This window comes from Lycorma delicatula, chromosome 5 (genome assembly GCF_047948215.1).
Source record: "Lycorma delicatula isolate Av1 chromosome 5, ASM4794821v1, whole genome shotgun sequence".
Classification (NCBI taxonomy): domain Eukaryota; kingdom Metazoa; phylum Arthropoda; class Insecta; order Hemiptera; family Fulgoridae; genus Lycorma; species Lycorma delicatula.
Window position 1 is genome coordinate 46,096,841 of NC_134459.1, and position 14,633 is coordinate 46,111,473.

The window sequence follows — 14,633 nt, forward strand, 5'->3', positions numbered from 1 at the left end:
GTACCCAATACAGAACACTAGATCATAACGCTAGAATTGAAATTGAATCACAACAGATAATACGGAGTCAAAAAATTTATATGTTATAAAATTATATTTTAAACATTGCTTATAATGAATTTACTGTAAACGAAATATTTTCTAGCTCCGCCCAGAGCTGATAATTGTAATAATTATTATGATGTTAATTTGATCTACTGTGTAGAAGTTACTTTAAGAATGCAGTGGTAGTCACACAAATAAAAATAATTTTATAGCGGAAATAATTAATTTGTTAACTATATTTCATTAATCAGTTAACTGCATTACAATTTTCAAGTAAACCAAGGAAACTCTTAAAACTTGAAATGCCCATTTTTGAAAGTGACATTTCTTAAAATTTATCATAGCATAAATAACAAGTAAAGAAAAAATCTTTTTTGATTGATTATAAAAAGAAAACATTTAATTGTGAATTGCATTAAAACATTATTAACTGAATTGCATTAATTCTGTTACATTTTAGTTTTTGTCAGTCCATATATTGTTCTCAAATGTTTCTTTTATGGTTCATTTATTGTTTCTTCATATACAAATTTTTTATTTTACTGATAAACTGCACCCATGTTTTCTTTGTAGATTTCAGCTTCATTCTTCATTTTCTATTCTCATAGTCATCTGATTTTGCAAAAATTAAAAAATAACTTTTCTTTCTTCTCATATAAATTTTATTTTACTTAAAATCTTAAAACATTTTCCATTTCATTCAAAGTAATTAGTATGTAAAATCAATCTTTTGATACTTAAGAATGAAACAGAATTTTTGAACTTCTAGAGGCCATGTATATATATATTTTTTTTTCATTTTAAGAGTTACCTAAGTATTGAGAAAAAAGCTCCTGATAGTGTTTGTAAAAGATCTTACAGGAGCTTGATGACTATAAAAACACTAAGGAGACTACACTGAGTAAAAATCTCGATTGCAAACCAAACAAAAAATTAGCTAATAAAATGATTCTACGATTTTTGAAGTAATACAGTGATATACTTTTTCACTGAATTTTTTTACATTTGAATATAATATATACATAACTAATATTGCGTTATCAGTCCGAAATCCTTTCTTAGAAATATTCATTTTTTATTTTTCTTGTTATAATTAAATAAAAATGACATAATAATATATTTTAGCATTGTCTTTTCCTGTTCTGATGCTTTACTGAGTGTGCATTTGACTGATTTAAAATAAAATTTTGATATAAGTATTGAAATGAAATTTAATAACAGTTTATGGGAAAAAATTATAAGGGTTAAGAGGTTTCAAAAATCAATATAAAAAAAATGGAAAAAAAATTGTTCTTATAAATGTTATTTAATTTCATATTAGTAATTAAAAATTTCTCTATGTAAACAATTTGTTATTTTTTATAAAAATAAAGCTTAATTATTTAAAAGATACAATAATTACACTTTAAAAAATAATAAAACCTTTTTAATTCCTCTTTAATTTTGCCTTCTTGAAATCTATATTTATTGTCAAGTGCAGAGAATATTAACCCATGAATGTGCTGAAGTTTCATCTAAGGTGTCTGATGTAATATTACAACTAATAATAATCAACTCACCTATCTATCTTTTGACGAACAAGTAAAATCAAATTATAACAAATTACCAACTTACTAATCCCTAATTTGGTGCTTATTTCCAAGAGTAAAAAATAATAATTTGAATACGTATAATGTTTTAAAAGTTTCTAGTGTAGTTTTTTTTTAGTGTATTTTTTTAAAAATTATTTTTAATATATATATATATATATATATATATATAAATATAAGCAAAAAAAAACATAAAGAAGAAACATAAATATGAGAAATATTTGTGATAAAAACAAAAAAGACATACACAGAAACCATTAAGGACCCAGCTACTAATCATTATTTAAGACTGTTAAGAATGAAACAATATAATTTATTTTTTACAATAAGTTAAAAATAAGCCTCCTATTAATTTTTTTAAATTTTTACATGAATTCCTTTGAATACCAGAATATCACACAGGTATCCATCCTTTCTTTCGTTTTCCCGTTTAGCCTCCGGGAATTACCATTCAGATATTACTTCAGAGGATGGTATATATGAGTGTAAATGAAGTATAGTCTTGCACAGTCTCAGTTCGACCATTCCTGAGATATGTGGTTAATTGAAACCCAACTACCAAAGAACACCGGTATCCATGATCTAGTATTCAAATCCGTATATAAATAACTGACTTTACTAGGACTTGAATGCTGAAACTCTCGACTTCCAAATCAGCTGATTTGGGAAGACGTGTTTACCACTAGACCAACCCAGTGGGTACAGGTATCCATCCATATGTATTCACCTAAGCAATGATGATAAAACAAAAAATAACTCATCAAATTGTCTAAATACTTAGTGTTTTTTTTTACTTTCTTGTATGAAGTAAAGGAAGTATTGTGATCACAAAACATTTTGGTTGATCATCCCTGACCATTCCCTGAATCCATTTTGACTAGTTTCGGCGTGATATCTGTGCATACGAATGTATCTTGCATAACTCAAAAACGATTAGTCATAGGATGTTGAAATTTTGGATTTAGTACTGTTGTAACATCCAGTTGTGCACCCCCTTTTGATTGCAATCAACTGGCCCAAAAGTGTCCAAATATTCCAAAATCCAAAAATTTGAATTTTGTACTTTTTCTTGACTCCAGTAATAAGCCCTCATTGAGGCTTTTCAACAATATATCATATGTGGCACTTATTTTCTTTGGTTCCAGAGTTATAGCCAAATAAATTTCTAATTAGTGAAATATTTGGATCTTATGAGCAGAAGGCACATTGGTTCAAATTCGACTTCATCTCCTTTTCTCTTTTTAACTTTTTTTTTTTTTAATTTAAATATACAGATTTATTAATAATTATGAACATCTGATTGTAAATTTCTTTTATAATAAATAACAATTCAATAACAATAAAAAAAAAAAAATTAAAAAATATCAGAAGTTATTAATGAAATAAAATTTTATATACTTTTCATTCTTAAAAAAAAAGTGTATTTGTAATTTAATAGGTGTACAAGAAAGTCATCTGGTGTCCACATCAGTTTTAATTTTCCTTTTAAATTTCAGGAAGTCTTTGGGTGCTGATCAACACAGTAATCCCAACCTAACCAAATGGATCCATACTTTCAACCAGACCCCCCTTTTCCTTATCCTTGTTCCTTTTTTCCCCATTATTGTATCTGTAAGTGAAGTATCTGTCCCTAATAGGTTCTCCATAAAGAGGATGCTAGGACTTCAGATACTTCTTTGGTATCTAGTATGGGATTATCTGTTAACCTGTTCAGGTTAACAGATAATCTTTGGTATTCAGGACTTCAGATACTTCTTTGGTATCTAGTATGGGATTATCTGTTAACCTGTTCAGGAACCATTGTTCCCAGTAAGATAACTGTGCAATAAGCCTATTGGATTGAAATGCCTATCAGGTAAAAATTTAGTGAAAAACAAAAGCACGTTATATAGAAGCAACTTACACCAGGCAAATTTCAGTACAAAAAAGAAAAAAAAAAAGAAAACAAGAATGAACTAACAAGAATAAGAATTAAAAAAAGAAAAACTACATGGATACAAAATTTTTTTATTAACTTATGTTCATAATTAATGTATATTATACAGACTTTTTAATATGACGGGAAAATAATTTATGACAGCAATACAAAATAAATATATAACAAAAAATTTACTGTAGTTAAAAGATTAAAATTTTCATTAAAATAATGGGAATATAATGCACAGAAAATTATTAACTAAAAAGAATATAAAACACTGATAATTTAAATTTATACAAATATATTTTATCTTAATTCTATGTAACAATATACTTCCAATTAATCTATTGAATATTTTATAAAAATCATTCAAAAATAATAATGAATAAATAAATCACAAATATATTTATATAAACAGATTAGAAACATTATGATTAACACCCTTGCAATATTACGCATGGAAAAAAGATTATTTTTTAGAAGTATACAAATTTGCAAAATTTAGGAAAATTTTCTTTCCCTTTTTCCTCTTGGTTTTTTTGAAAATTAAACAAATATTATGCTCAAAATTTCTTCTTTAATAATAAATTCCTTCAGATCTTTTTTGATTTATTGAATCCAGTTATTTTTAATTTCTAATTTAGAAAAAAATTAAAAATTCTTTTTGTTAATTTGTTGTGTTCCATTCCTTTTAAGTTTCATACAAGTTTAATCTTATTTTTCTTATAGAGTTCATTTTTTATTTAAATCTCAGGTAAATTTCTTAATTTGATCTTAAGAAATTAATATTAGATATTAATAACCTTTTTACTGTTTGCTAAAATGACTGGAAACAACATAGTGGATGAACCATAAAAACTTAACTATTGTAAACATGATATTAAAGCATATTCCTTTTTTTAGTAAGTTATAAATTAGTTTCATTGCTGTTAAAATATAAAAATAAGTGAATAAACTTGTTAATAATATTTTATGGTGTTTTTAAAATAATTATACAATTAGTATTGCTTTACATGTGTTGCAATCAGTATTTTATAGAATTGTAATGAATCATTGGCCTATCAATTTTGATATGTTATTAAAAAAAAATTAAGGGTGTTTTGTATTATAAAAACAAAAAATACAGATAAATGGAAAAATTAGTTTTTAAGTAATATAATGCACCATTATGCATTATATTACTTAAATTATATTTTTTAAGATGTAGAACTATTTAATTTTTCTCTTGTGTAAAATTTTCAATTTAAAAAAAAAATAACTATGAATTATAACCATTACAATGTACATCTAAAGAAAAATTACTTGTTTTCAGTTCATTATAAATTTAATTCTTTTAATTAATTTACAACAACCAAAGAGTCAATAAATCTAGTTTAAAAAAATGAAATAATTTCTAAAATATAAAAATGAATTAAAAATACACGTAAAATATTTTTTTTTTTTTTTTTAGCAAAAATTAAAACAAAATAATACTTTTTTCAATCTTCATGACATCATAAAACAGCAGATATATAAGTATTACAGTGGTAACAGAGGCGTTGAGCTCAATTAACCTATAATATGGGGTACATTAAAATCACGGAACCAAATGGTAAAACAAAAATTAAAATTTTTCTTATTTGTTGATAACAAGGTATATTTCTGATCAAAATTCCCCCAGAATAAGCAGTGGCAGTTAATATATCACTGTTTCTGAAATAGAATGGGGCCCACATGTAAAAAAATTAACAAATACGAAAGTGATTTTTGAAAAAAACGTTTAATTATTGTATCAATTACTATACAAGAATTGTATCAATAATTGTATAAATTACTTGAATATTTGTATTGACTAGAAGTATTTATAAACTTGAATATTTAAAATTTTTATTTTATCCTGGAAGAATTATGTTACATTCATGAGAAAAATATTATAAATAATTCTTTAAAATTTTATTGTAATCATAAAATAAGAGTAAAAACTTGTAGTACCTGATTCTGGACTAGTTCTGTTGCAAAAAAAGAATACCAATTTAATTGTATAATAAATTAACTCTTCTCTATCAGATGTTTAAATGCTTTAAAAGCTTATTTGATTAAAAAGAAAATGCTTTTTGTATAAAATTAATGAGTTTTTGTATGACCTAAAACAGAGAAGAGGATATGGTAGTTAGAATGAGGAAGACATGTCATTTTTGTATATTAATTTTCATATCATTGTATCTTCCTCTTTTTATAAAAGTTACTGAATATAATAACATTATTCTATTACATATGATGAAAATCAGATGTAATACCTTTCACAAACAAAGGTTAATTGAAAATTTATGACAATGTATTAGTTACTGCTGCATATCTTACATTAAAAAAAAAAAATAATAATAAATAATGTATAAGTCATTAACTGCTAACAAAATGAATCTTATTGTTTTCAGTGAAAAAAGAAATTGCGGCCAGAATTTTTTTATTTGTATGGGAATTAGATGAATAAATATAATTTCAACATCTAACAGGTGTGTTATCCTTCATCTGCTTTTATTGTTTAAAATGTAGCTGTTTGAGTTATTTAATTTGAATGTAGAAGGAAATGTATAGGATAGGAATTATAAAGAAAGACAAAAGATTATAAAATAAATAAAACAGATAATGCAGAATGCACTATATGAAGTGTAATGTGTGGTTAAAAATTATTACAGAATAAAATAATTTGGAGAAGTGCATTAAATCAGTTACCCAAATTACAGCCAAAAAAAAAAAAAAAAATTGAAATTGAAGTCTTAAATGAATTAAAACTTTTTCCTGAATAGTGATAGAATATCAGAATATTTTATGCATAACCTTAAACGTAATAAACCTAATACTTAAAGAAAATTTTCTTTGATAGTTAATTAATCTGTGCATTATATCCATGAAAAAAAAACTTTAATATAAAATTATACCAAAATATTGGAAATATATAAAATTCATATTTATTTACTGAAAATAAATGGGAAAAATACTCTATATTATCTAAAAATAATTTTAATAATAATATAACTCATACAATTTTTTTTTAATTTTTATTTTTTTAATAAAATTAAAATTTACAAAATAGTATTAATAACACTACTTGTAAAAATAACATAAATGAATGTTTAACCAATTTTAGGAAAAAAGAAATAATAAGGGTTAAATACATAGTAATATGCACAAAGAAAAACAGAAAATACAAAAATCTATACATCAAATTTTAAAAATAAATAATTTTTTTTTTCACTAAACAATAAAACATTAACATTACAATTTTCTAAAATACATAAGACACAAACAAACATTTTATTTTATTAGTGTAATTATTATCAACTACAATATAATATCTTATAAATACTGAGTTATTTACAACAATAATAATTATCATAAAAAAAATAATAATAAATTGTAACACAGTGTTAAACACAATTTTTTTCAATAATTTTAATGTGATGACATGCATCTAATTCTATAGGTAATTGTATATGTAAATAAATATACGAAAAAATAAAATTTTAGTTTAAAAACTTCACACTTATTTTTATCCAATACACTGTGACTAAATAATATATATGATGTAGCATGCAGTTAAATTGATATTAAAAAACAAATGGTTTACATTTATACATTCAGTGACATTGTTCTGCTACACATACTCCTTTCTAAATAATCATTACAATAGAACAGACCTTTTTTACCTCTATAAAGATTAAATTGCACATTTGTGAACTATATTTTTATCTTTTTCACTTTATTTTCATTATATTATTTGTTGGAGATTTTTTGTATAAAAATTATTTTCTCTTAGAATGAATGAAAAAATAATTTGGAGATTTATGTTTGCTAAATTACACCATACAATGTAATTTAATTAAATGTATAAACAATTTTAATGCATGCTGTTTTAAATAAATATAAACCATTCTAGAGAAAAAAACTACAAGAAATTTGATAATAAAAGTGTGAAAATAAATCATGACACCTATTTTTTTGTATGAATATTCCTTCTAAAACTATTGTTTAGGCCTTCTTTGACTATATGTAGTTTAAAATTACACATGATTTTAATAACACTTATAAGTTTATATGTCATTCATTAACAGTCTGAGTAACTGAATGCATGATACAGGAGCATAAATTGCATATTATATAAAACAATATTTATTTCAGCATAAGTATGTAAATAAAAAAAAAATATATATATATAAAAATGGTTAAAATAATTATATAAGAACTAAATTAACTGTCTTAATATGTATTATGGTGTGTTCTATTATATAAACTTCATTTGAACTTTGGTCTGAGAAATGTTTTTTACATTGTGCCAAAAAAAATTCTGGTCCCCATCAATACTATTTTGTTTATGAAAAAAATTTCTAAGATTTTATTTTACTAATGACTCAATAGTTTTAAAAAGAAGTCCCATACAAATAAAAAAACAAAACTAATTTACTTTAAATTAATCTTTAACATACAACATAACACTTTCAGCTGCTTCTGGTACCACCTTCAGAGATATTCAGCTGTATATAATTTCACTGAATTAAAATATCAAATCTGTAGCATGAAAGTATTGAAAACAAAATTTATTTATTTTTTTTTTTTTTAGTTTGAAATAAATTTAGTTAGGTTTGTCATAGAAAATTATTAGTTTTTTATTTTACTCATTGACGACCATCACAAAATAAGTATTAAGTTTTTTTTCATATAAAAATAACTTTGCATTAATAACATAAAATTTAAGCGAGTATTTGCAGCTAATGATAACTAATAATTTATGCCATTGTTTTAGATTATGTACAAATCTTTTATGCAACCGGTTCTTTTAAAGTAACCTGAATTTTATATAACAGATTAAATGAATTTTTATTTACCATCTGCAATGCTGCTTAAACTAAACCACCCTCTAACATTAATCGTTAATTTAAAAAAATTACATAATCTGTTTATAATAATATCTTCATAATTTCATGCTTTAAAATTAAATAAATTAACATACTAAGAAAAAAAATGTTTAACGTAAAAAAATATAAAGTAATTTACATTATGAATAACTACATTGACTAATTTTAATATATATTATTTTACAATGTACAACATAATTATTTTATTATATATCTATATATGTATACTTATTTATACATTTATAAAATTATACATTAAACACAGATCAGTGATAAATCTTTGACTGTTTCTTGTTTTTTCCTTTAATTTTTAATAATATATATATATATATATAATAATTGATTAAAAATTATTACATTCCTGCTTTATATAATTTTTTCTGAAGTTGTTTTTAATAATCTGTTTACAAGTAACTACATCTCTATCTATAAAATAACTAATACAATTTTAAATCTAAATTAAAACAAAATTACAAAGGTACTTATTTAAAAATTAAAATATGATATTTACATAATATATTTAAGTAAAAATAATATTAATAATAAGAATATGAAATTAAACTTCGAAGTACATAATACATTATAAAATAATGATAAATTATTCCAAAGAAATAATTCAATATACATATTTTTATTGATTAATTATTCTGGTAAATATACATGATAATAGTAATAATAATAATAATACTTATATACTTTATGAGTAGTATTTAGACAATATTACGTTAATTATATAAAAATTACATGAGTATAACATATATAATATCATTACAGTATAGTACATTAAAAATGTTGTTACATATTATAATCTTAACGTAACACAAATGGTATTTAAAATTACATTTCAAAACCATAATTTTATTTTAATCATTTGATACCGGTGAATCTTTTATTAAGGTAAAATGTATGATATTCAAATGTTCAAGAGAAATAATTTTTTTTCTTTTTTAATATTTAATATAATTATCTATTTATTATATATAATCAAACAACATTTAACATTAAATTCTAACCTGCGGCCCTGTTATTTTAAATATTGTTATTGAGTGAGGTAGTTTATTTATTCAATCCTGAAAATTAATTATACATACCATATAATATACGTATATATATATATATAAATAATAAAAAATAAAAAATGCCTAAACAGTAAGCCACTTATAATAAGCTCTGATGTTTTCAGTTTGCATAATATTTAAAAAACTTTAAATACTGGTTGAAAAATTTTATTCTATGTAAAAATCATTCAACAAATATAAATTCTATAATTTTTTCTTCAAAATATCTTTATAATTTTATAACTAAATTATTAATAATTTAATTTTTATTTTAAGAAACTTATACTTATTACCACATAGACAAAAAATTAGATAAATAATTAAGCCATTGCAATTGATATCCCATTACTTTAAATAGTTTAAATTAAATATAAGTTTTACACTTATTCAGTTTATTAATGTACTTAATTTTGTTTTTACACTTCATTTTGTAATTAAGAAAGGAAAATTTTGAATTTAACTTGATAATAAAATTGGTAATGGATTTTTCTGACATATTTCTTTGAGAATATGATAACTACTTACAAAATGGTTTAACTTGATGTTTCAGAAAAAAAATTCATAAAATAATATTAACTGTATCTATACTTATATGGCTTGAAATTATAAGTATAACTAGAATTTTTTTTTTTAGAAAATCTTATTTTGTTACTTATTGTAGGTAAAAAGAAGTCTACGTGAAATTTCATGCTGACTTCTAGAAATTTAAGTTAGTGGAAACTTAATGATTTCAGAAGATTGATCCACAGTAAATCCATTATAATACAGTAATAGAACAATAGAACAAGATTATTTTTCTTATAGCCAACTCTACAAAGACATATATTCTTAGAAACAAAAAAACTGAAATTTTATCTGAAAATATTAAACCTCAAAGAAGAGAAAATAATATTTTATACTCCATATAGAAGCACTTAAGAGTTTTGTAAAAAGAAAATGATATGTTGGAGTTAAGCTTTTAAGAAATAAAGAAAACACTGTCTTTGGGGTCAACTCTTCTACTTTTAAAAATAATTATATTTTTCTATATTGTGTTAAACAGATTTTGAAAATTATCAGTGGTACTGATATTCAGGTTTACTTTTTTTAACATATGCCAGTCGATGCACAATAGCTGCCTTTACTTACCTGATATAATATTGCTGAATTATATTGCTTAAAACCATTACATAATGTAATCTATCCATTGACTGTAATTTAACTGCCGTTTTATGATTAATATCCAGACAATAATCTACAAGTCTATATCTTTAACAATATAATCTTCTATATAAGAGTTAACTAATGACAGATCAGTGACTTACATGAGTGAGTGTAGTAGTTTCTACAGGTACATATGTAAAACTATGTATGTTACTGAAACATTATGAGTGAATGTCTGTGAGTGAGTATCTGAGTATACAGGTATAACTTTAAATTTTATTAAAAATAGTTAATATTATCTATAATTCTCTTAGTTTCTTCCTTCAGGTTTATTGAATATTTAACCTTTTCAGTGCCAGATATATTTCCAAATGCTTTCACTAAAAATGCTTTTTCAATGTACTTTCATAAAGATGTTAACCAAAATTCCAATTTTGTTGCATTAAAAAAAACAACATATTATTGATACTTATTCATCAATTTCAATGATCTTTAAAAGCGATTATTCACAATTAAATTGTATAACCAAATAAATAAGTTATTTTAACATGGAATAATAAATACAATTTTTTTTTTAATTTAGATACCTAAAATTATTTTAATTTTAATATATATATATATATATGTCAACTAAAATAATTATTCCTAAAATTCCTTATTATTTTCAGAAAATGTTGTTAGTATTGATTTTGACATGGGTGAGGCATGCCAAATAACTTTTTCTATAGAAAGAATGCTTTTCTTCAGTAACTGTTGACATAAAGTTTTTTATGTAGAACTTATTTTAGCAATTTATTTTCCATACAGCCATAAAACTGCATTTTAAACAGATAAACATTTTATCAACAGATAAACAGATATCAGCATTTTTGCATACATTCTTTTATATTCTCTAAAAAGACTTTGGCATTGAAAGGGTTAATAAAAACATTCTCCCACAAATCATTCACATTCTCTTAAAAAAAAGAATTGCAGTAATTATACCCACCCTGTTATTAAAAATAAATATTTTAGCATTAATTGAACTAATTTTGTCAACTAGATTTTAAATGTGCTTCTTAAATAGTCATTTTCAAGGTTTTAAATTTTTTTTTAACTAGTCATTTTCAACAAAATTGAAAATATTTACTCAGTTGTATAAAGATGGAAACAAACTGCAATTTCCTTAAAAATACAGCAGAGAAACCCTGAGGGATGTGGTAGCACTTATACATGCTACTAAATGCATTTAACAGTGCAAAAGGAGAGAGCAAATGAATCCTTATCACAGAAGCAGTTTTAAACGAACATAAGCCACAGGAGGCCAATATCAATGCCTACTAATGATACCTTATTGATTTATTTATTCACGATAAAGAAATTAAAATTAAATTATAATTAAAAATTTATTATGAAAAATACAGTATATTCTGAAAATTATTGAATAAATTTTTAAAATAGATATTTTTTTAAAATTTACCATTAACCATCATAAATTTGTATAAATTAAGCAAACATTACCTCCGATTAATAACAGAGCTCATTTAATTCTTCAAATATCAGCTCATTTACTTGAGCTACTTTTCAAAATGTATTGAAAGAATATTTCCCATTGAGAATAAATATTCATTTAAAATTAATTCTTGTTATTTGAATTAAAAAATTATATAACTGATTAAAAACAAAATGAATAAATATAAAACCATTTAATCTGTTTCAGTCTTTTCTCAAGCATAATTCATTGCGGATGTCTCTAACTGAATACAATAAATGCATTCAACTCTATGCATTCTTTTGTCATACAGTGGCAACTTATGATTTCATTAATGAATCCAATAGCAATAACAACTATACTACACTCTCTCATACTGAATAAAAGTTTTGCACACTGTTTTTTATGAACATATCTTAATTTTATTCTATTTAAAAATTCTTGAGAATTTCTAATTAGCAAGACAAAGAAATGTTTAATGACCTTTTTTCTACCATCAAACTACATTATTTGAGAATCAAAAAATATAATTTTAAATAACAATTTAAAAACAAAGTGAACATCACTGTATTTTTTAACTCATAACTGAAACTTGATCATTCATAATTTCATTAGTAAATACTTAATTAAAAAAAAAGATTAATATAAAATAATTAAAATTTCTAGTGAAATTTCATGGCAAACTCTCCCAATTGTTTGAAATCAATAAGGGCTTGAGACAAGTTAATGGACTCTTCCTGATTCCCACCATAACTCTAGAAACGATAATGAGAGAGACATTGAGAGAATATAAACAAAACAAAATCAAACAAATTTCTTTTGGTAGCTCAGTTAAAGAACTAACAATACATGCATTAGCTTTTGCAAATGGCATTTCTCTTCTATCCACAAACATAAAAGATCTGATTAAACAAATAGAGATCCTATCAAAACATGCCGCTAAATTCAATCTACAGTTAACAAAAGAGAAAACTAGTCATGTCCTACAATGTGAAGAACATGTCCTTCCAATATAGGAAATATATAAGTTAGGAAATATCGAAATAGTAAACATTTCAAATACCTAGGATAAACAATAAGGATGCTGGAACAGAGAAGAAAGCAATTAAATTTTTTATATTGTATTTATAATTATATTACGTTTTTGTATTGATATGGAAATTAACAACTTTAATTCATTGAAGGACTGGCTATGGGAGTTCTTTTTTCATTTATGTGGTAGCACACTTATTCATTTTAGATGTAATTATATTACACGTAATTAGGTACTCATCTGAATAAAGTATCTGTTTAATACATTAAAATGCTAATACAACTTTATTACTGCACTAAACTGAAATATGCCAAGCAACGAACCACTGCTTCTTTGATTTTTGACTGAAGACAACATAAATATGCTCTGATAACATGCCTGCGCCAGTAACATTATCATTAACACTTAATATTTTTATAATAAAATTCTGTTAGTAATTGTACGTAAATGGGTTGTATCACTTACACCACTTGATGGATGAGCTGCCATTTAAGAAGCACATAATTTCTAAACTTCCAAATAGATTCAAAAAGCTTTCTATCTGTTATCTATTATTTTTGCAAATGAATATATGCTGATAGTACATAAAAAAAGTTATATTCTTTATAACAAAAATGTTATTCAAATGTTATAAATCCTTTCTGTTTAATAATTTTAAATTCTACCATTTATTATAAGAATATATAGTAAGGAATCGTTTAGTAAATAATATTTAGGTGTTTAATGGTAAGTCAATTTATACCTGGCCTCTCATAGTAAGTGTTTCTACACAATGTGGTATTGTGTTATTCATATTTACTCCAACATTTATTCTTTTAGAAAAATTATTGTTAGGTTCTATTAGAAAAATAAATATTTCTACAAAACACATAAAAGAAACATAACTGAAGTTTAAAATTAATAATAATAACGACATCATTACAAAGAAAAAAACTTGTTTTAATATAATCAAATTACAATAATACACACAAAGTACTAGTTAATATTAAAGATGTAAATATTATTAAAACAGAGAATGAATGGTTTCAATGCAATGCAAATTTAATAACAGTTATCCCAAGAACAATTTACTAAATATTACTTTGATAATAATAATAATTATTTGTAAGTTCATAACAGATAATAAATTATAGTAATATATCACTAATTTTTATTAGTAAAATATTGCATTAATAATAACAAACAGTAGTATTAAATAATATGACATAAAGTAATCATTCTTTGCAATTACAAACTATTCTAGTTGTAATATTACCGATGTCAATCTTTAGTTCATATTTGAGAAACATTTTAAATGTAGATGATAAAATAAATTATACATATTACAAGGCTATAAGATGAAATAAACAAAACCAATTAAAAATAAATTAATAATTAAACAGGAACTAGATGATCATACAAGAACATAACATGGAAGAAATAATTATATTAATAATAAACATAAAAAAAAATAATTTTTAGTAATAGACTAATATTATTATCAT